This window comes from Ambystoma mexicanum, chromosome 9 (genome assembly GCF_040938575.1).
Source record: "Ambystoma mexicanum isolate Mex_15411 chromosome 9, UKY_AmexF1_1, whole genome shotgun sequence".
NCBI classification, from domain to species: domain Eukaryota; kingdom Metazoa; phylum Chordata; class Amphibia; order Caudata; family Ambystomatidae; genus Ambystoma; species Ambystoma mexicanum.
The window spans coordinates 1,010,492,421-1,010,515,554 of NC_090931.1; the positions used below are offsets into that span (position 1 = coordinate 1,010,492,421).

A 23,134-nucleotide genomic window follows, 5' to 3' on the forward strand; every position below is an offset into this window, starting at 1 on the left:
TGGATGGTGGCAAATGGTCTATGCCTAAACGGGGAAAAAACGAAATACTGCTAGTAGGACCCAAAGAAGCCTTTAAAAATCTACACGACAACTATAGTTCTTTCAGCATCGAGGACACCATCTTTAAAACACTCGGAGTCTATCTGGACTCCACCCTATTAATGGACAGGCAATTCAACGCCATCTCATCAGCGGCTGCGCTCACATCAAAAATCATAAACGCTCTGAGACCATACCTATCTCATAAAAATTGCCTCAACATCGCAAGGGCCACATCTTGTGCAAAACTTGACTACTGCAACATTCTACTTCTAGGCACCTCCAATAATAACATCAACAGATTACAAATCGCACGAAACAGTGCCCTCAGAGTCGCACTCAGTATACCCAAGAGAGAGCACATCTCCCAGGCAAGGAAAGATGCCCATTGGCTCCCGGTCAAAGAATGCATAATATTCAAAGCCCTCACCATCACACACAGATGCATCGCCCAGTCTGCCTCAGCTTACCTAGTGGAAACAATGCACCAAATCACCAGCCCACGTGACCAATATTCACACCAACTCTCAGTCCCTGCATTCAACAGAGCTAAAGCAGGCGGCTCTAGCTTTGAGGTTCTAGCCCCTAAAGCTTGGAACTCACTCCCACTCAGTCTAAGAAAAGAAGAATCCCTGACAACCTTTAGGAAAGCTCTAAAAACGAAGCTGTTCAACTAGACCACCTTATGTCATGCATTGTCTCTAACACTTTCCCTCTGTAACCTGTAACACCTTCTCTACAATGTCATATAATGTTGTATACATCTACGCCTGTAATAATGTTATAACCTGCACCAAATGTATACCCTGTATAACATGCACCAAGTTAATATCCTGTAACAGCGCCACAATGCCTCTGGGCCGCTGGGTGCTTTATAAATCCAAAATAAATAAATAAATACTCTTGACTCTGCCAAACGTGACTTCTGTCTCTCTCTCATGATGTATCAATCCTACCAACCTAGGTGTCTCCAAAAATCTCTCAACTCAATTATCTCACCTCAATCTCCTCTACTCTTTCTACAAATGATCTTGCTCTACTTTGCATATAACATTTCTACCATTCACAATACCCTTGCAAATTACCTTCTAAACACTCCTCATGCTCACTTTTCTCCACCACTCCTACCCTTCCCTCCCATTACTATGTCTTCCTTTTCCCCTCCAACCCTGATGAGAGGATTGCCCTAGTTTTCAAGGCTAACCATTCCTGTGCCACTACTGACCCACTGTCCCCACACACTGTGAAGCACATAGCTCCAGTCTTGTTCCACATCTTCCTTCCCTCTTCAATTCTTCTCTTGACAATGACACTTTTCCCTCATCCTATACGACAGCTACTGGCATCCCTCTCCTTAAGAAACCTTGTCTATATCCTAATTGTCCTGCCAATTGTCAACCCGTATCTCCTCTACCACACTAAAATCCTAGAGCAAGTAGTATTCAATCGATTCACTGGGTTCATGGTTCATTGATACAATCTCTGCTACACTCTTCAATCTGGCCTCTGACCTCTGAATTCTACTGAGCCCACTCCCCTCAATTTCATAAACTTCATCTCTTAAACTTGGCATGCAAACCTTTCATCTATTCTTATTCCTCTCTACACCTGTGCTGCCTTCGATACTGTTAACCATTCTTACCTTCTCTCTACATTATCTATCCTTTGTACCAAAGATACAGCCCTCATTTAATGTGATTGATACCTTGCACCCAGACAATTTCACGTGTCCTGGAACAGCCATACCTCCACACTCACACCCCTTGCTGTTGGAGTTCCCCAATGATATGTCCTTGGTCTATGTCTCTTCACTCTCTATACTGCTCTTGGAGCCCTGATCTCCTCTTACAGCTTCTCCTATCAGCTCTTCACTGATGACACACAAATGTTTGTCTCATTTTACTTCTAATCTGATGAGCTCTTGTCAAAAATGTCAGCCTGTCTCTGGCCATCCAATATTGGATGGTGTCTCACTCATTCATGCTCAGCTCTACTAAGACTGACGTTGTCTACTTCCAAGAAAAACAGGTTATCTATTTAACTCCTCTTCTTCTCTTCTGACTGCCTTCTTTACTCTTCTTCTGCTCATAACCTTGGCGTCATCTTCAACCATCACACAATTTCTTGTTCTTCATCTTCATATCTGCCAATGCAGCCAGGCTCAACCTCCTCAATATCAGAAAATCCATAATCTTCACCCTTTCAACACTGCTAAATGGCTAATCTCCTCCTTAGTCCTATCTAGATGTGAATACTGTGCCAGTCTACTCTCTCGCCTTCCCATCTATGCTTTTGGACCCCTGGACAAAGTCCACACATTTTTCAACGTTCCTCACTTTACCTCTACATCTTCTGCCTGCCACTTAATTGGCTGGCTATCAATGAAACAAATGGCTAAGTATAAACTTTTTTTCATCATCATCAAAATCCTTTATTGACTCACACCATTCTACCTATCTGCACATCTAACTCCCTACTCTCGTCCTCAATTGTTAAGAACATCCTCAGCTCACCTCCTTTCCACCACTCGTTTCCCATGTGCTCCCTCTCATTACCACTCTCTCTCATATCTCTCTCCTAATCTAGAAGATTATTCCTCTCCCTCTCTGTACTACTCCAAATCTACCACTATTTAAATCCAACCTCAGAGCTTGCCTTCTTCCTAAAGAACCTGTTTCCTAGCACTCTATGCAGCACTTTCCATCACCCTTGCATCCTTAATTCAGCACTTTCTCCACCATCACCTTCCTATGTCATTCTATCCTATCTTTGTGCCTGGTTTATGTTTCCACCTTCCTCTGCAACATCTGGTCTTCAAGTCACAGTCTCTCCCCCCATTGTAAAGGACCCATGTCCTCCGCTCGTTTATCAATGGTAAATTCTGCAAGCATTTTTGTGCCACAAATTCATTGCTTTCCCTGTGATTTTTTAAATAAATAAATAAATGTGCCATTTGAAACTCTTTTTTTGTTGAACATTGCAGAGTGTAGTACCTTTGAAGAGAAATATTTCAGCCAGAAACTGTATCCGGTAAATTGGGATGTAATACATCATCGTAATTATAAATACATTATCAGATTCATTATGTGTAATGAGAGGACGGGTAGGGTGCATAATTAAATGGATCGTAAAACGCCTAAGCTTTTCAAAAGAATGCCAAACCTTACAGTGATAAACATGTAGTAGGGAAATGAATCATGCTTTTCAATAGTAAATGCAGCATTTCGCCTTCAGGGTACAAGTGAGAATTGGCCAGTCGATTTTCTGCAAAAAACAAAATTATGACGACAGAAAAATGTGGAGCTCTGTGGATTTGGTGAAATTAGAAAAATGTCTGAGTCCTTGAGGGAGATGCGATTCGGGACCCTTCTTCTCAATATGTGCATATGTTTGTAGAAGATGAACTACTAACTGCCACTATAATTCATGTACATTAAGTTTGCATTCTGTACCCGGCCCATTCGAAGTGCCATGCTTGGAATTTTCCCCATTGCTGTTGACAGAAGTATAAAGAAATGTATCCGTTTCCTTCTGGCTTTGTTTTTCGTGACATAAAACTCTTAGATGCGTTTAAAAGGTAAATTCAGAGACAGATGGCAGTATCTTTGCAATGCTCAATTCGTCTCTCCTTCTAACCTAATTAAATGGCGGCATCTAATACCATGGGCAGGAAGAAGAAAATACATTGCCTTGAAAAGAAACAACATTACAACGTTGGCCGCTGGGTCCTAAAGGCAGTCAGAGATCTAACTTAATTTGATGATATCACAATACGCATTTGTTAGAGGCTGTGTTGGCGACATGATGGGAAAGAAATGGATTAAAAAAGCAGTAGTTCAAGAAATCACTCATATTACCTGAATCACAGTCAGACAAAGGCACACAAGCAATGATTTCAGCCCGTCTCTGTGGGTTAAGAGGGAGGGCAGGTATTTTTGGAACACAATAATAGTAGCCAGCACATGCAAATACAACATATATATTCAAATGTCCCAAAAATCGATATCTAAATGAAAACGGGTTTCCTGGGTACCATGTCTACGTGTGTCAAAACTCAACACAAACCTCTTGAATTATGCTAAAAAAAGATCGAATAATAACAGAATAACATTTCCCAATGCTCACCCATTATTCTTTTAAATTACATTACATTTCGTTGAATAACAATACCAGGCAGACCATTGTTTTTTTAAAAAACTTAAACTGATTCTCACGGTTGTTATGGCACATCAACCACAATTATAATACTGATTCGATGAAATGTCCATATTCTTTCTAACAAAAAGGTAGTTTTGTTAAGCCAATTTGGTGCAGCATTCAATGGGTGGGAAAATGTCGATTCCTGGGGGTTGTACCCACCAAACGACCTTTACCCATCATCTCACAAATTGGCATGACTTAATTTTAATCAGGTGCTTTCAGCCAATTAACTCCCCTTTGACTCTCCTCCCCTCCTACCTTCCCTGCCACACATATTGTAGAGGGGGACACGCTAAGGAGCCATACGTTGATTGACCTACATTACAATATTCATTTGCATAGTGCTTACAGAGCTCTGGTGAGTGATGAAAGAAGACTTTGAACCAGATCACTAGCATTAACACATTCCGTAATCAGTTTTAGTGTTTTACTATGATGAAATAATGAACCAGGTGCAATCGAAATTGCATCAACATGTGTGATGCTGCATCATGCAGTTTTGTATGTTCTCTGATTCCCAAGTAAACAGCAGTTTGATGTACACTGCCTTAAATGCAATCAGGCAAAGTAGTGTGACAAAGTCACGTTGGTTAAGGCTCCTTTGGAGCCCAGAGGAACTCTTGAGATAGAGCCAGTATAATGGGATTACTCAGTCACTCCTCAGAACCCTCAATAGTGAGATAATGTTCCCAGGTGGACCTCTCGATACATCTTGACCAGCATGTTCTCCTCTGGTCTGGTTTACTAACAGTTTCTTCCATCTTCCACGCATAACGAGAGAGAATTAACTAGATCTCAGATCCTTGAGCTTCTTGCCATCTGAAATGAATACTTTAAGAGTGGTGTTAATATAATGGGATGGACTGTTCCCAATACTGTGCCTGCAACCACGTCGGGATTAATTACGCTGTTTGCAAAAGAACAGACAAGTAGCAGGAGTTTTGAGAGCGAAGGGAACTTTCTAGAAGAGGAGTTTATACACTGCCACTCCTGTTGAAAAATGGCCTCTGATCTTTTGGTAGCTAGAACATGCCTCCGTCACAAATAATGCTTTTCCAGTAATGGAGGAGAGCATTATGCTTTCCTTTCCTTATTGCAAAACTCAATAATCAAAGCAAATTTAAAATTGGAATTATATCGTCTTCGACTGCTCTGGAAAACAAATTAGTTAACAAGTATATTAAAATATGCTACAAACAGACCAATCCTAATTGACCCTACATCCCTTCGCTAGCCTATCCTGTTTCCATTTCATTTGCCATGCAAGTATGGCATTAATAGATCATCTTTACATGTCTTACTTGTGTATTGCATTTGATATTTACTAAGTGGTTATTAATGCTTCAGCTGTTGACACAGATAATCCTCTGTTACTCACCAAGGTGGGAGGTATTCTTGATCCCAAACCTGGAGGTAAAGAATGGTGTAGAGTATCCAGCAACCAGGTCCCCTGATTTCAAGGAATCGGGCTTCCTCTTAGTGAGGGGCTCTTCTTCACAATGTACCCCTCTGCTGGTTCAGTAAGAACAGACAGAGCTGTCTATCGTGCAGAAGAGCGGGAAGTGAGTGCACAGCTAGATCCAATGCTGCAAGAAAATACAGAAATGATTAAGAAGGTGTTTTATGTTTTTTTTTAAGTATTCCATTAAGAAAAGAGGAACAAAGGAACAACTGGTACCTGAGGTGGTTGAAGTTTTAAGGGTGAAACGGTGGAAATTTGAAGAAGTAGAAGATCCAAAGGAATTGAAAACAATAACAGGAGAAAATAATAAAATGGCAAGGTTAGTATAGGAATGTCAACCCGATCAGTACGAGGGTTGCATAGTCTGGAGAGTGTTTGATAGTGCACTTCAATCAACAGTGGAAAACGGTCAGTAGTTCTCAGGTTGATGGTACAGTTCTCAGAATGATGCAAAGGGTATCAGGTGAGTGATGTGGAGGCAATACAGCACCAGATCATGCAGGACTGAAAAGGAGAGACTGGTGCCTCTTACAGTACATACAGGATAAAGACGTGAAGAGAAAGCAACTCGTGCTAGGTAGTGGGAAAAGACACCCCGCGATGTTGCACTGCTCCTAGAATGTCTTTGTCTCAGCTTGAAGCACTTCTGGTTCTGTGTGTTCCGTCTGGAGAAATCCTACGAGCGTAAGGCAGTGGTGCCCGTAGGGGTCCAGGAGGAGAACGAGCGCTGCCGAGCCGGGAGTACCTTTGGGTTGAGCGGAGGGGCTCCTACGAGCATGCGGAAGCCAGATGACTACTCGTATGAAAAGGAAAACACATGTAAAACAAGTCCGTAGGGAAATCCGAGTGCAATCCGGTAAACACAGCCAGGTTCTGATAACGTGGAATCAAAACAAAGGCGGAAGTCCGCAGAGGGTAATCCGAGGAAAAAAGCCAGAGGCGGGCCACGAGAAAGGACGTCGTAACGTTCAATTAGCAGCAGTGAGGTACCTGCGGCTGCAGGATTTAATGAACACGGGGGCGTGGCTTCACCGTAAGCGAAGCACGTCCACATCCGATCAGCTGAGAGGAACGTGGGCGTAGCTTCAGTAGTTTCCAAGGCAACTTGTAACGTTACCAGAACGAAGTCCATGATCGTAATGTTTTTGGCAAGAACACCCCTCGTTGCCGTATCGTAACATCCTCACAGCAGCTGCCTCTTAATCAAGCCTGTCAGTAACCTTGACACTGTGAGGACCGCAAGTCATGGCAAACACCTTGTAGAAGATACACTCTGAGTGGGTAGTGGGTACATATGGAATCGTGCATCAACTGCCTTAGAAGTAGAGCCAAACTCGAGACCAACATGACTCTAACCGGGACACTGAGCGCAGCCAGCTTTGGATCTCCCTGGCTGAGTGTGGACTGAATGCAGGCAGTAGATACAAAAGGACCACCTCTCAGACCACCTAGTTTATGCTGTTCAATGACAAGTTGTGGCCAGTGGGTGCAGGGGCTGGTTTTCCTGCCACTACACAACAGGTGTGCTCAGGTTGGGAGGGGACTCCATGACTCATTTGCTGGCAGTAAACATGATGCAGATGCCCCATCTATTAAACACACTTTGAGAACTAAACAAGGAACATATGTGATGTGTGTTCACTCTCCAGAGTCACGTGAAAGTTGGCAATCAATCATACAAATCCTTCTGTGCCTCTAACAGACATTAAAAGACGTTGTCAGAAAACCGCTTGTGAGGACTTGTGGATGATGACTAGGTGTATCCTAAAGGTGGCTTGGTAGAGGGTATGTGCAGGTCATGGTAGCTTTTAAGAACAGACAGATCAACAATAGTAGTCAATGTCTTGCAGGCCGTCCATGCACGCTGTGCTTCCATACAATTGGTCCACAAACAGGCCCTTCAATGCACATAAGCCTCTGCGAAGATTATGATCTAGGCAGTAGAGATAAGGGGTATGTAGTGTGGCCCTTAAAAGGCACAGGACTTAGAACCCATTGACATTGCACTGAGGCCACATCTCGCCAGACCCATAGCACCTTATGGAAAGTTGAAGGTGGCATTTCTGGCCGAGAAGCTGTCCTTGGCATAATGACCCTCCAGTCCTACTGAAGGACAAAGGAGTAAACAAGATAACTCAAGTTCACGTGATAACAGCTCAGACACAAGTGAAGAACAGCTCCACAGGGTGACGAGGCATGTTCATTATGACAGGGGAGGCAACGAGGAGCAGGCCAGTCTCTGAGCATACGCAGACCTAAAAGGGAGGGTTATATTTGACCCAGATGACACCTCCAAGTAGTCTCAATCATCTAGATGGGTGTGGCATCTGGAATTCGCACTCAGTGTGGCCCAGGTGAAGGAAGAAGGAGACAAACTCCAGACAGAATATCCTCACTCCGACATAAGAGGCTAGGTGATCTTGACTCCTGAACTCAACTCGCCTCACAATGTAGCTCACCACACTGTGCACAATTTTCAAATGTTTTTGACAGCACTGGTTCAGAGATGTAATCCAAACCTCAAATATTCTTTCACCAACAGAACAGCCAAGATGATCATTTAATGTCCAAGTCACAACCAGATGTTAACATTTAACAAATTGAGTTTCAAGTGATACAATTGTGAGGGACAGTATTATGTTATTTGAAGAAGTAGTTACAAATATGACAAATTATAAAACAAATTCTATAAAACCAGACTTATCCTTACTTCCCATTCACGCCATAATGCAATGTTTTCACATCACCAACGCACATCTTAATACTATCCTCGTTTTCCTAGGAAAATTACTAAAATGCTTATTGGAACTTTTCAGCAGAGGTCAAGAAAATGATGGGCGGAAATAAAACCTTACGATTTATACATGACCATATCATTAACAATACACTTCTAAAAATACACTCATGTCAAACTTCAACAATGCAAGACACTTCATTGCTAGTATGTGACTGCACTGGGAATGTTTCAAGACAAACTACAAACCTCATCATGAACCTTTATATTCCCAAAATGAATCACCAATTACTCGTCTCAAGGTCAGTATTCAGAGAATTATGTTTATTCTTTCATATATACATTTCCTAGTTATTACTTTTGTTTATGTGCATATTTTAATACTTGACTTTTGCCGTTAAACTTCTGTAAAATTCTGGTTTGAAAAATAAATAAAAGAAATGTCATGCAATAGATACTTAGTAAGTCAACCAATATAATGTCATACAAAAAAGTGACCTTAACCCCTTAAGTGCCAAGGACGAGTATGCTCGTCCATTTTGCATAGACTTACATACAAGCCTGGCATTTAGGGACTACATAGAAGGGGGCATAGCATTTACAAGAATCTTGAACCACCTAATCATATTTAAAGAACACCTTGAGGCTTATCTGATATTTTCAGTAGGGGCATTACATTTTCACACTAATATGCAGTGGCACATAGCATTTGTGCTCTGTCACTCTGGGTTTTAATGAAACTACATGTTCCTTCCATTTATAAGATCAAAATATGTATGGCACAATGGTGACGCTAATTTCAATAGCACAACAATGAGCCCATGTTTAAAATGTGGGGATTTACTGCTCACTATCTGAGCACTGTGCTCAAATATTTTCTTTTTGTGTATTTACGGAAAGCCCTATGTAGGCAAATGTTAGAAAAGCATGTTAATAGGTTACGGGTGTCTACAGGTATCCATTGTAGAAGTTGCATGCTGTTATAGGTGTCTGACAACATCCTTGCAACAATTGGTTTGATTTCGTGCCATATTGAATTGTTCTTTGTTCTTACACCATATGGGAAACAACACAGAATGAGGCTACATAAATCAACACCTCCACAACGTTCTGGTCCCCTGACAGTTGCCTCACAGTTGCCTGAGCTACCATTGAATTAAGGCTTGACTATGGCAAAGCTCTCTTCCCAGGCACTTTGAAGCACAACATCAGGAAGATGCAGGTGATCCAGAATAATGCCTTGCAAGAAGAGCTCAACATCCCTAAACTCGAACATATCACCTCTGCTAGAATAAATGCCTATTGGCTCCCAACCCGTGAACGGATCCTATTCAAAACCTTATTGATCAAACGCAGATGCCTTGCCGATGTGGCCCCATCTATCTTACACATAGCATGACTAAAGCAAAGTCCTCCAGGCCGACAAGAGCAGCTTATGCTCACCGCCACACCTAACCGAAACTCAAATGAGAAAAAACAAGCGGCTCGAGGTTCCCAGCTATTGCAGCCAAACAGTGGAACAGACTCCCACCCTCCCTGCAAGCTTAGCAATCATACTGGAGCTTCTGGAGTACACTAAGTACTTGGTTGTTTGCCTAGACACCTTGGGTTTCTGTTTGATCTATTGTCCTGTTGAAACATATCATGTCAAGTAACTGGTTGACGTAACAGCCCCTTGATGCCTGCTGTGTTATTGTGCTTTATAAATGAAAAAAATAAATAAAATAAAGAGCAGTACATCAACTGCAGAGAGAAGTTGACTAAGCACACCTCATAAGTCTCGGTATGTGTAGTTATCATGGCAAGCTTGTATGTGACAAGTCTAGTATAATAGAAATTCCGCCTGGCTAGCATACATTGCACTATCCCAGAGCTGCAGTTCATTAACAACTGCTAAAATAGAATGGCAACTTTGATTTAGAATGACTACATCTTTTTGTAATATTATGTTTTTATAATTTATCTAAAATGTGTTATAGTTAAAGTTTGTAACTTTTCACACCATACACAATTAATAAAATATTAAAAACATCCATTACTCAATTTTACAACAAGCATGTGCCTATTACAAAATGTACAATGAATTTAAATGTCAAAATACAAACTTTTTTCTTAAAATATAGCAAAAATCACTTCTCCTTTTTAAAACATGTCTTCATTGTCTCACTAAATTATCCACTGAGTGTTTGATGAAATGCCATACATGTATACATGCTAAAGAAAGGGATAATTTTTTTCCGAACAAACAACAAGCCCTAAATGACTAAACATTGCAGCTGTCCGTACTGAAAGTCTGACTCATTTAACTGAATAGTTTAAATCACAGGAGTAAATAAAAATCTGACTAGGTGAGCCAATGTATTGCAAAGGATGGAGGCAACTATAGATTTAGAACATTCAAGCAAGCTGGTCACAGTACATCCCTTTTAACTCGACTATCTCCTTCACAATTCAATTTAGAGAACTTAAGAAAAGAACTTCAAATAGCACATAAAGAGACACAGGTTTTAGGTTGGTTTTTCATGTTAATGTGGCTAACATTGTTTAATGTTCTGCCCATTGTATCCACAGCTCTGAGTGGATATTCAGCACACATCGGGGGTCATTATGACCCTGGCAGTAGCTGTGCCAGTGAATACCGGCACGGTTGCTACCGGAGTCATGAATTTATCGGCACCCAGCAATGGGGACATACCGGGGCATTATAGCCCCAGCAGATCCGGTACATCCCCATTGCCGGGTGCCGGTAATTATTACTTCACATTCCCATTTGAGTCCCATTGCAATCAATTGGAATGGGGAGGCCGGAATGCACTGGTACCATTCATGAATGGTGCTGGTGCATCCGTCGAGGTCTGCTTGCGGGTGCCGGTTCACCCGCCAGGTCAGACCTGGCAGCCAGAAAGGCACCTGTGAGCAGAACTCATAGTTTGTCGGTTCGGTATCAACAGTGCCGGTAGCTTACCGGCACCGTTGTTACCGGGCGGGCAATTGACCTGACACGTTGAAGTTTAATTTTCAACAAAGTCTTCAGTTTAAACACAATACCATGTTCAATAGGATTATTTTAGATGAAATGTAAAATGGACCCTTAGTAGAAACTATTGTGCACTGTAATTGACAAGCCCGATGGGGAGGTTGATGGGCATACACATTTTTAATTCTACGTTATTGGACATATTGCTTAACATATCCACACATCTATATGAACAATAGGATATGGTGCACAACATCCATTTCCAATGAACAGCTATGCAGATTAATTATTCATAATTAAATTATTCTGCATGACATTGTGGGGGGAACTGATGGACTTAAACCATTTCAGTACTTGCTATTACATGAATACAAGGCAAATGAAGACTGCCTGAAGTCACAGTGAGAGGTGCTGAAAAGTTGCTCTGCTTCTTCAAGTGTGACATATATGATTCAACTATTTGGAAACATATGGTGCCAACCAAACAAGCCATTAGGTGCCTCATTTTGTGATGGACAGCACCTAATATAGGACATTAGGACTGTCTCAATGTAACGCTAGAGGAAGCAACAAAATGCTTAGTTTTACTCAATAACCTTTTCAACAGTAACTTACTTCCTTGGAAGCCAGAACTGAAAATAGGAGAACTGTACCTGCTGCACTAACTAATATGAGTAACAAAAATATATTATCCCAGTTAGAGATAGAGCAACGTGTGAACAGATACTGCTTTATTCCCCATAAATCATGGAACTCCATTTAAATAAATTGAGCATGGTATGTGCTACAGAAATATTAATTTAAAGTATATTTTCCCTGCTGTAGCAGAATAAATGAAGCCAAAAGTGTATGTGTTACTTCAAGAACATGTATAAACAAATATAGCAATAACATTCTATAAATGTCAGTCAGCCAGTTCAAAGTTTATTTCAGATCAATGATCAGTAACACATGCATAGTAAACATAATTCATTACAATCACCTTACCCTTAATTGTTAAAATAAGAATGACATATAAAAATATTTCACAAGTTAAAATACATTGTTAAGAAATTAATGACAAAATGTAGTAAATGATTGCATTCCTACACCAGGCACTTATATACAATGCCTTTACGCAACAAACCTGGTTTGTGATGTTAAAGACAATAGATGTGTTCTCTTTGCCTACGTCCTCCGCAAATAACTGTCAAGAATGAAGGACAGCTTCATCTCCGAACACACCTATAAAAAGGTGAAAGCTGGTTTAGAATGTCTAAAGCCACTTTCAATTAAGATCCCCAATAACCATGTTTTCCAAATCGCTTAGTAGATAACACAACAAATGACAGAGTGAACCAATGTCTATTTATCCTTGCAAAGACAGCTAGTTGGAAAATGTTTCCATCTCGTAGTCACATTCATCAGTGGAAAGACCTTGATTTGGTTGAAGAAATGTAAATAGCAAGCAACACCATAATTTGGAGAATAGGGCAAGTACAGTCTAAAACGGTATGGTAAATGTGCAAGTTGTCAATGGTTAGTTCATATGTCATTGAGAAATGCCTGTTTTGATGTGTTCATTTCAGTCTGATATTGTGCTGACTTCAAGTTGACCAGCGTTTCAACTCAGAGCAAGCAAGCCACCCCCCTCTTTTCAAACTTTACGTGTCTTCCCAGGGATAATCTCATCCAAACAAACTGGCATACCACGAATATGAAAGCTGTGGCTTTCAGAACAGATTAACATGTAGAGTGACACTTTTGAACTTCGGCTGTCAATAAAACTTGCCATCTGGAAGATAATGCAATGAGGACAATGGGGCCTGGCAAAAATGCCTGGCCAATCATTAACCAATGCCTCACAAAAACCTGTTTACATATAACTCATGTGCTGATCATGAGGCCCCAAGTTGAAATACAATTCTTGTCCAATCATGTACATTTCTCTTGCTTTAGAATGGTGTATATTATTTTCTATTGACATTATGTGCAAAAAATGAATATTACACATAGGTCTGGAGCTATAACATGAGATTGGGTGTTGTGATGAATTCAAGGAATGAATCCCTTCTCACCAGGATGGAGGCATCCCTTTTGGGACTAGGGAGGTGACCCAGCTCCACTGAACACACCCCTCCCCAGGGTACAGGGCCAGCAGGATCTCACTGGTGGCGACCCCCCCAGGAAGAGGAAATCCACCAAGGTAAAGCAATTACCATATATCTCTCTAAATCAGAGTTCCAAATGGTTGTTGTATATTTGGGGATTGACCATACCATAATGTGCAGGGCCCTATATCTCCTCTTTCATTCCATGAAGGAAGTTAAAAGTCAATAAACGCATACACAAGTGGAGAAAGCCAGACTGCGGGAGAAACACATAAGCCTTCTCTGTAGCTCAGAGGAAGGCATGTCTCCCTTAAAGGAGGAGGCTGGAGACAGGACCAAAGAGAGAACATGGTGGGGGGATGAAATCCAGAAACCACAGAATGCTGACATGTCCATGAAGGCAGAGAAGAAACAGATTGTGGAGTCACCTAACCGAGGGGGGAAACTATTCTCCAATGGTGCAGCATACTGGTTTTCCAATGAACCAACACTGAAGTACTGTTGTTCGAAGGAAGAAGGAACTGGATGACGAGACCTGACCACACAGACATCTGAGTTAAGGGTTCTGGATGAACAGAAAAGCAGCCACTCCTGATGTATACCACTGTAGAACAAGTATGCGGCAAACTGAAGGAAGCGGGAGGCGGATGGTGAGGCACCGAGAAACCTCTCAAGGTTCTGTACCTGAGAATACCACATGAAGGTGTGAAAACATGCAGTGAAACAGAAGACCAGAGAGGACAGACAGCCCACAAGGAGCTGAACCTGAGAATATTGCATGAGCAGGTGAAAGCAAGCAGTGAAGCAGAAGTCCAGAGAGGCCAGACAGCCCATGAGGAGCTGAACCTGAGAATATTGCATGAGCAGGTGAAAGCAAGCAGTGAAGCAGAAGTCCAGAGAGGCCAGACAGCCCATGAGGAGCTGAACCTGAGAATACCACATGAGGGGGTGAAAGCAAGCAGCAATGCAGAACGCCAGATCGGCCAAATAACCTGGGTGGTCAGATAGTCCATGACTGGCTAAACCACAGAACAACTCACAAGGAGTTGATTGCTATACCACATCTAGACAGCCTGAAGGGGCCAAATTGCAAACACCATGATAACAGACATGACCCAGAGAGTATATATTTTGAGGGAACATGATTTATCAAAACTGTAGTTGTAAAGAAGGAACAAGTACTAAAACTCAGATACTCCAATGTAGAAACAAACTTTTTGCACTATTAAAAATGCATATATGGCTGTCCCAAACAACCTTTTCTAAGAGGAGAGGAGGGCTTAAAGGAGCCAGTTTTGAACTGTACACAAATAGGCTGATGCCTGAGAGAGAGGCCTAAAGATACAATTGAGTGGGGTGAGATAGCAGCCACCAGAAGTCAAATATTCTGGGGGGAATCTTAGTCTAAGCTTTTTTTATTTAGTTTATTAGTGGTAGGGATCGAGCGTAGGGTAGAATAGGTTTGGACTGAGTATTGAGTTTTTGTGAGACATCCTGACAAGCATCTGTTTGTTGTTTTATTTGAAGCTAGGGAAAAACATCTTCATAGCTATACGGATAGGTGAGGCCTTTTTTTGTCTCACATGTCTTACTTACCAAATTGTGTTTCGAAGATCAGAGACTCCCCTTTATTTGTACTCCAAATTTGCATTTTATAGATTGATGAGAAATTATTCAAATATAGTAATGTCACCCAGGCACGTGTCTGCAACACAGATTACAGAAATTCTTATTTCATTAATGAGGCTATTACTACAATAAATTATGGAAGAAAAATGAAATGGTATTCAGCAGTGTAGGGTGTTCATATAAACCCCATCCTTTGCTCTTGTCAGAAATGATAATCATCCAATGGATTTGGCGGGTGTATTCAATAGGAGTGTCTACAAAGAGGCAGGACAATTAAAACATTGCACCAATCACCTGGTGTGACATAATTATGACATAAGCATGGACATTTCTGGACACTTTAAAAATAGTGTGAGCACAGAGCACTGCATTCTGACTCTAGAAAAGCTGATGGGAAGAAGAACACCTGTCCCTATTAGATGAGTGCTAAATCTGGATACCACATAGGGAATCGGGCCTTGTTCATGAGGGATTCCGACCCTACTAAACCCAAAAGGCAGGGTTTTTTCCCATAAAAAGGGAGGACATGGCTAGGAAAGGCCTTTAGACCTGGACATTTCCAATCAGAGAGGGTCACTCCTGGCTCCATGTCATTAAAGAACAATTCAATATGAGTTTGAAAGCTCCCCAAATCTAATAAAATAGACCCCTACAAATATTGACCTAAATCCATGGGGTACTAGTGAATTCTGAGGTCTTTTCAACCAAGGAGTGTCAATTCCACATAGAAAAATCCTAATAGTTTGTGTGAAATGCAACAGGGTTTCCCATTATATTTAAAACTTGGTTAGATTTGGCATCATTTAAAAAACATTGTGTTTACATTGGTATTTAATTGTATTTGAATCTGAAAGAGATCACATTCAAATAAATATAAAACTGCTTTCCCAGTGCTGTAAGCAATGTGTAAAATAGGGAAAATGTCCCAGCGATGAAAGTGTGGCATTTATTAAGTGATATTTAAGAAGTACCCAACACGATATCACAAATATAGTTGACATTAAACCATTGTTCAAGGGCACCATATACCAGCCTAATGAGGATGTGTTTGATAATGTGTGCCCTGTGAAGGCCAGAGCTATTTCAACTAAATTTGAAAATGAGAGCAGGTTTAATTGTGTCATTTCTATTCAACTAGACCATTATACAGATTCAAATGTCATGCAACCCTCATTTTTGAATCCATAGTACAGAAAAAAAATCTACGGAAGAATCTGAAAGGGGAGGTGATATTCTGTTTTTATTACAATCTGAAAACCATTCTCTCCGGTTGAGGTGGATGAACTGAACTTTTGTGCGTTATGAATCAATAGCAGATCTTCCCTAACCCAAAATCTGCAAAATTCTATTGCAAGTTGTTGTAAGCACATGTAATACTCCACAAACGTTAGCAGCCCACAACACCATATTAACATGGGAGAGAAGAGGAATGCAACAATTCATTGATAACAGCATTTATTGACAATATTGGACAAATGCCTTATGTTATATTATGCAAGTGTATCTTTATGCGTAGTGTAAGGATGTGAGCATATTCGAGAAAGTAAACAGGTTTTCAAGAATCCTGTTATTATTATAACCCAGGTGACGTCTTGATTGCTATGTGGCATATTTAAACCAAATGACCAGTAAATGGTAAAGTTACAATTAGAATGTTTGAGTTATACAAACCTCAGTGTATTTACAGAATTGATTATGTAAATGAGTGGTAGCTTGTGAGAAATAGTGAGATAAATGCAGGCATCTTTTTTTTATTTTGTAAACAAGCTGTCTGTGAATGAGTAACATTGTGGTAACTTCCCCTGTATACATCTGGGGACCACTTTTTCTGTGATTTCAACTTTAATTGTTTTATTTAAATAAATTGGAGTTTTGATCAAATTGCTTGTTTCTTGCCTATACTTGTGGAATGGAGCTTTATTATTAAGGGGGCATTAGATGAGGGTGTCCACCTGTATCCAGAAAGGCATCGAAATATATTTTAGATTGCATAGAAATACAAATGGGATATAATTATGCAAAACTTTAGAATTTAAATGTTTTCAAGTTAGAAGGGAAGAACATGGTCACAGAAAAACACATACTCATTGTTAGCAGGTTAATGTTGATGCCTATGCAGATGGTTTGCTTTAGAAATTGCTTCCATCTTAAAGTCTTGCATACGCTGCGTTCATAATGTTAATTGCCAACAGCATGCCGACAAAAATACTTGTGGAGCCCCAAGCCTCACAAATAAATCTTTCAATTTTTCTGTGCACTTTGGCATGCACAAATGAATCCTGCATTAGACAGAAATAGGTAGTTATAAAGAGATAGCTGACAGCTGCTTTAAAGGTATTCATATTCAAATGTCCCTTACTTGACCAGTGCTCAAGTTCGCAAAGCTGGATATGCAGGAGGGCATGTCCTCAAATAGATGATCGCATTGCCCCTGCCGCTACTATGCATGGGCTTGGAGCACAATCAGGGGAATGCACAGAAAGGTAATTTCTGGCTCGCCCAGAACTCTCATGTTTTATTAATTTATTTATTTGTATCGCGCCGGTCGCCTGCAGGCATCAGGGCGCCACATGAAGACACATCAGACAACAAGTAGACTAACATGGAGATGGGACAATATAAAGACGGAGGTGTAGTTCTGGGAGTTATTTAAAGAGGAGGGTGTTCAGCTTTTTCCTGAAGCACAAAAGGTTGTTTTCTAGTCTTAGATCTACGGGCAGACTATTCCATTTGACAGATGCGGATATGGGATTGCACATTCTGTTGGATCTTTTGTGGGCGGCTCTTGTGATTTGGCCTCTGTGTTCAGATCTTAATGAGTAGCTTGGAACATGTCTGGAAATGTTTGATTTTAGGTATGCTGGGGCTTTCCTATAAAGGAATTTATGGACCAGCGGCATGGTCTTGACACATATTCCGATATTCCCTGCGTGAAAAATCATCCAGTCCTGTTTTTTCTTTTTTTGACAATTCTGCCAGTCCTAGATTTAAAATGGAAAATACAAAACTACAAATCCTAGAATTTCAAGTTAAAAAAAGGACTGGGTGACTTTCTCACACATGGATGTGGAAACCGGAGTGTTCTGCTCATTGTGCATCAATGTTTTCTTGGTAGCACTGTTACATAATATGCTGCTAATCCAAATAGTTGTCTAGGCCTTTGCAAGGGTAGAAATGTGTTTTTAATTTAAGCATTATGTGCACTTGAAGAGTCGCCATTGTTAGTGATGCCCTCTACGTTGGAAGGTGGGGGCCAGATAATGTCAGAAACATCCACACATGGATGCTGGAACCAATGCTTATCTTTTTCTGTCGTATTTCCTAGAATGTTAAGGTTTCATGGAAGATGTGTACCGTAGGTTTGTAAGAATCTATCCACTCTGCCCACGGCACGCATTTCAGATCTGTGCCATTTGGATTACAGACTAAGGAGACTCGTTTAATGCATGTTGCCGCTTTATAAACTGCAGCATAATGATCCCGAGCAACACAAACACGTTTTCTGGACTCTGCACTCAACCTTAGGCAAATACATGAGTACACCCTCAAATTCGACAAGGGAAAAAGAAAAATCAAAGATGAAACAATTAGATGTTGCAGTTCTTACATTTGAATTCCTTCATATTTGAACATTAAACATTTCAAGGTGTCATGTTGCTTTTATTGTTTTCTCCATACAGTGCATGAGAGAACATTGTTGGTTTTGTAGCACTGCAGCCAACAAGAGGTACTCTTACCCAATTTAACAGTATTTAATTCATACATTTTGTAAGACTAAAAGGCTTAGTTGGCCCCGTGGTCCACAATTCAATAAATATTTCACGAGCAGGTACCAAACTCCACAAAGCTATTGGATCTGCGTAAATCAACTTCATTACAGGTTATGAAATGCTCCCTACTCCTCCTTTCTTATAACTTCCAAATTAAACCTGCCAACTACATCATTTAACCTGGCACTCAACAGAAGTACTATGTACAGTAGTATATTTTTCTTCATGGTCTCTTTTTCCCGGCCGGTTTCACTTTTGACCCATTTTACCCCTTCTCCAGCACTGTAGGCTAAAGCTCGCCGAAGCATTACAGCATGTGTTTCTAATGCCCCACATATGCCTTCCTGATCGCTGAACCCTAGCTCGGACTATTGCAGAGAATACGACAGCGACGCGTACACAGCTGCCTAAGCACAGGAGAGGGAACGCATAGGTTCAAAGCAGTAGCAGCGCATCACTTTCTGTGAGGAATATCAGACTGTATTAATTGTATGATAGGCCAGGAAAGCCATTCAGAATCAGTGGTCCGAGTGGGCGGGAGCGGTTGGTAGCAGTGTTCCTCTACGTTTTTTTAATTAAGTTTTACTGTTCCTATACTTTTATTTTAAAAAGAAACCGTTCCTAATGCTTTTGTTAAAAAATAAAGTTTAGGAAGAGGTTGAAACTTGCACTTCAATGCAGTGCACTGAACATTCCCTTAAACAGCAGATGCATGTGTTTGGGGGTTTGTGTGACGCGTGGGAAAGGGTGCCACATATTCCAGTTGTCCTTATCTGTAATCTAATGCAATAGTTTTGGCTTAACAGCCCAAACTAAAATTGAGGCACTTGTTCTACGAGCATAGAACCAGATAACCTCTCCTATAACCAGACATTAGGTAATTTTACGACATGGGCATATATGCTGGAACAGATGTCAATATTTTAACATTTTGTTGGCAATCATTTCTGGCTCTTCGTCCTGGCATGAATCTGGGGGTGAGGAGGGCCATTCTTGGGACCCTCTCTTCATTCCCTTAAGTGGTTCACCTTCCTTGCAATCCTATACCACTTTCAGGTGAAACTGTTAAAAACATGTATTCTTAACTTTTTATCTTCTCGTGTAAAGTTGAACTTTTGAGTACTTCTGTTGGCGAGCATTTCTTTGAGTCGGGTCAATTTAGGCATGCAAAGTTCAGCAGGTGTAAAAGCACCCAGCACGTGAGGGATTCTCTGTGAATAACCATGCATGTGTAATTTGCGTGTGCTTCCAGATGCCAGTCAGGCCCTTGGGGACAGTCTCCCAAGGAAGGAGGTAACCTTTCTTAGAGAAGGTGTAAGGTGGACAGGTCCATTCATTCGGCTTTGCACTTTTAAGAGTTAGAACGCTGCCACCCATTCAGGCATCAGTCCCCTTCCAATGCTTGCCAAAGATATGACAGATTCACAGACAACCTGATAAAACTGCTGCATGTCAAGAGCATCATTCTGATATTTTAGTACAATGCATAACATAGAGGGTCCACTGTATACAATATCTCGATATTGCACACTAGTCCTATAGGGCAGATAATATTTATGGGATGAAAAATTATAAAGGTGATAAAAGACTATGGGCCTGATTACAGAGCGTTTTTCAAGAGGACTTTTCAATTCACAAAGACATTTCTAAATCAGGCCCGTTAGGACTTATCAAAGCAACTGCAGCAGTGCAACTGGCACTAGCATCAATGTTTCTATTGTGTAAAAAAAACGCATTCTTATAATGCATTTTGCACCAGGGCCAATTTCACACTGGTGCTAGGACATAAACCTGGTGAAAAAATGCTTTGAGAAATATATTTCTGCACTAACGCAATGTTTGCCTTTGTGCTAATGCCACTTGCACTGGTGCAGAGTTTCTGTAATACAGCACAGTCTACGCACAGAGAGAACCTTCCATCAATATCAAACTTTCCGGCAAGGGGGTAACAAAGGTGAACACATTTGACTACTGAAAAGCTCTCCTTAAATGACTGCACCTATGGTCTCGGTGGCGATTCTTGCATTGTGCCATAAAAACTAATCTGACACGTTATATAATGCTGAGCAGTGCGAAAATACAGCACTGCCAAAAGTTCATTTGCCCTGCACCCCTCTTGATGGCTAGAGATGGCAAAGCCAATTGAGGGGTTAAGGCATTCATCGGTCAGTGCATTAGTGCATCACTTTTGCACTTGTATCAAAGGTGACATGTAGCCAGTGGTCAAAGTGGGTAGGAGCGGTTGGCTGTGGTGCTTTTATTTTTAAAAGAAACAGTTCCAGAATGGTTTAGTTTTAAAATAAAATTGTAGGAAGAAGTTGTATCTTGCACTTCAGTGCACTGCACTGAACATTCCCTTAATCAGCAGGTGTGTTTGCTTGGGGGTTTGGACTGTGCGCGCGAGGGGGCATTGCGATGGGGTTTGTGGAGAGCGGGGGGCAGGCCAGCAGGGAACGTAGTCCACTACTTCTTTTCTTACACTTTGACCACTGCATGTAGCATGAAACGGTTCCAGTAAAAGGTTGAATTACTTTCTATAAATAAGAGACCCATCAAAAGCAGGACACATATGTCCCGATGTGGAAATTATAACCAAATATCAAAGGCACATCACACACAACTTTTTATAATATGCAATTAATTCAGCCAGAAGGAACATTGTCTTCTTGTGATGAAGCACATGCAGACAACAATTATGCTCATACAAATTGAGATGCGATCAGAAATTCAAAGCTCTGAAGTGCAGCTCGCTTATCAATCCAATCCATGCAAGGATGTTGTCCTAACACGTATTTAAACTTAATATTTAAAAAGTATACATAGACGTGTGACAACATTACTTCTGCTCTGCAGGAGAAGTAGGATGACGTGGCTAAACCGCCTAGTCAACCCCTTCACTTCTACAAACCAAAAGTGATCCCAATCATAAAGGTAACAGATATACCTCCTTTGCGTTTTGTAGTAACACAAGCCAAGTGAAGGCTATACTCTCAGGAGAGGAGTGATTGCTATTGAGTAGTAACTCAAACAGTAAAATACAACAGTCTAAAATTAAGGGCTTTGCAATCATGGTTACATACACATGTATACACTTTAATTAAACACTCCAATGTGCAAATAACTATTAAAATCACTATATAAAACACCCTCCAATGCAAAGAAGACAGCATAATAAGAAATGTGAGAGATGCAAGCAATCTGGAAGTTTAGCATGGAAGAAAAAGGCAATAAATCAAACAATGGATCAACAAGGATATGTTGTTGAAGAAAAAGGAGGCAACACGGGTGGCTTACTGGTCTCTAGGGCCTCTCAAAGTACCTTGTACTAGTGTCCCTAGCTTGAAAGCACAGAACCAGGTTTCAAGCTGTACTGTGGTATGGTTATATCAGGTGTGGGTGCAGTGACTTGTGCTGGGACAAGTGGCAAGCTAGTTGGATCAAATTGGGAACTCGCTGCATTTTGAGTGCAGCATTCGGGTCATGCAGTTCAGATGGCTCACCAGGGTCAGTTCAATTGTCAAGCCAGTTCAAGATGTTGATAACCACTGGTTCAGGTTAGCGTGTGATGTGATGCTTCAGTAGTTCGAGTTGTGGTATGTCAGTTTGTTGCTGTGACCTTGGTGGCCCGATGCAGGGATTGAAGAGGTGGTGGATCAAGTTTACCTGCAGATGAGAGCTGTTTTTTTTCCCGTGCTGAACAGGTGACATGCTCTGCTTGGCACGCTAGGGCAACAAGCTGGTTCAATGGATGCAAAACAGAAGTGACTTGAGGTTCAATGAAGTGCCAAATGCAGCACCAATGAGTCCCTCTAGTTCAAGTGTGGTTAACACAGTTTAAGTACAGTGGGACTGGTTCATTGCAGTAGGGCAGTGATCCTTGGTGTCCTGGGTCTCCAGATGCTGCGAGACACAATGCAGGAGCTCTCAGACAGGGTGAGTGCTTTTATGTTCTGCTCTAACAGCATAGGGAGGTTTGTTGTAGAGTGGAAGGTCCTGGTCCCAAGCAACATCACAGCAATGTTCCAGGGGAGTGGGTAGAGAGCAGAGCTTGCATTGGCTTTGGAACACTCCTTCACCTCAATGGCTGAGGGCTGCTGAAAGATCAACTTCTTCCAAAAGAGGTTCCAATGAATTCATCCTTATGTCCTCAATGGTCTAAAAGTGCAAGAAAGAAGGAGTGGGGGGCCCCCTCATTTACAGGCAAAGGGCCAGAGGTGATTGATGAAAAGCAAG

General features: G+C 41.2%; 1 protein-coding gene across 9 annotated transcripts in view; it reads right to left on the minus strand.

The window, feature by feature from the left end:
• Positions 1-23,134, minus strand: part of B3GALT1 (beta-1,3-galactosyltransferase 1) — a 2,246,978-nt gene that overhangs the window by 199,315 nt on the left and 2,024,529 nt on the right. Inside the window, exon 11 of one of the 9 annotated variants that reach the window (XM_069616269.1) lies at positions 12,539-12,636. The exons of the other annotated variants lie outside the window; for them this stretch is intronic. The gene's annotated coding sequence lies outside the window, so the exon portion shown is untranslated. The remainder of the gene's footprint in view (positions 1-12,538; positions 12,637-23,134) is intronic. 9 annotated transcript variants of the gene reach the window in all.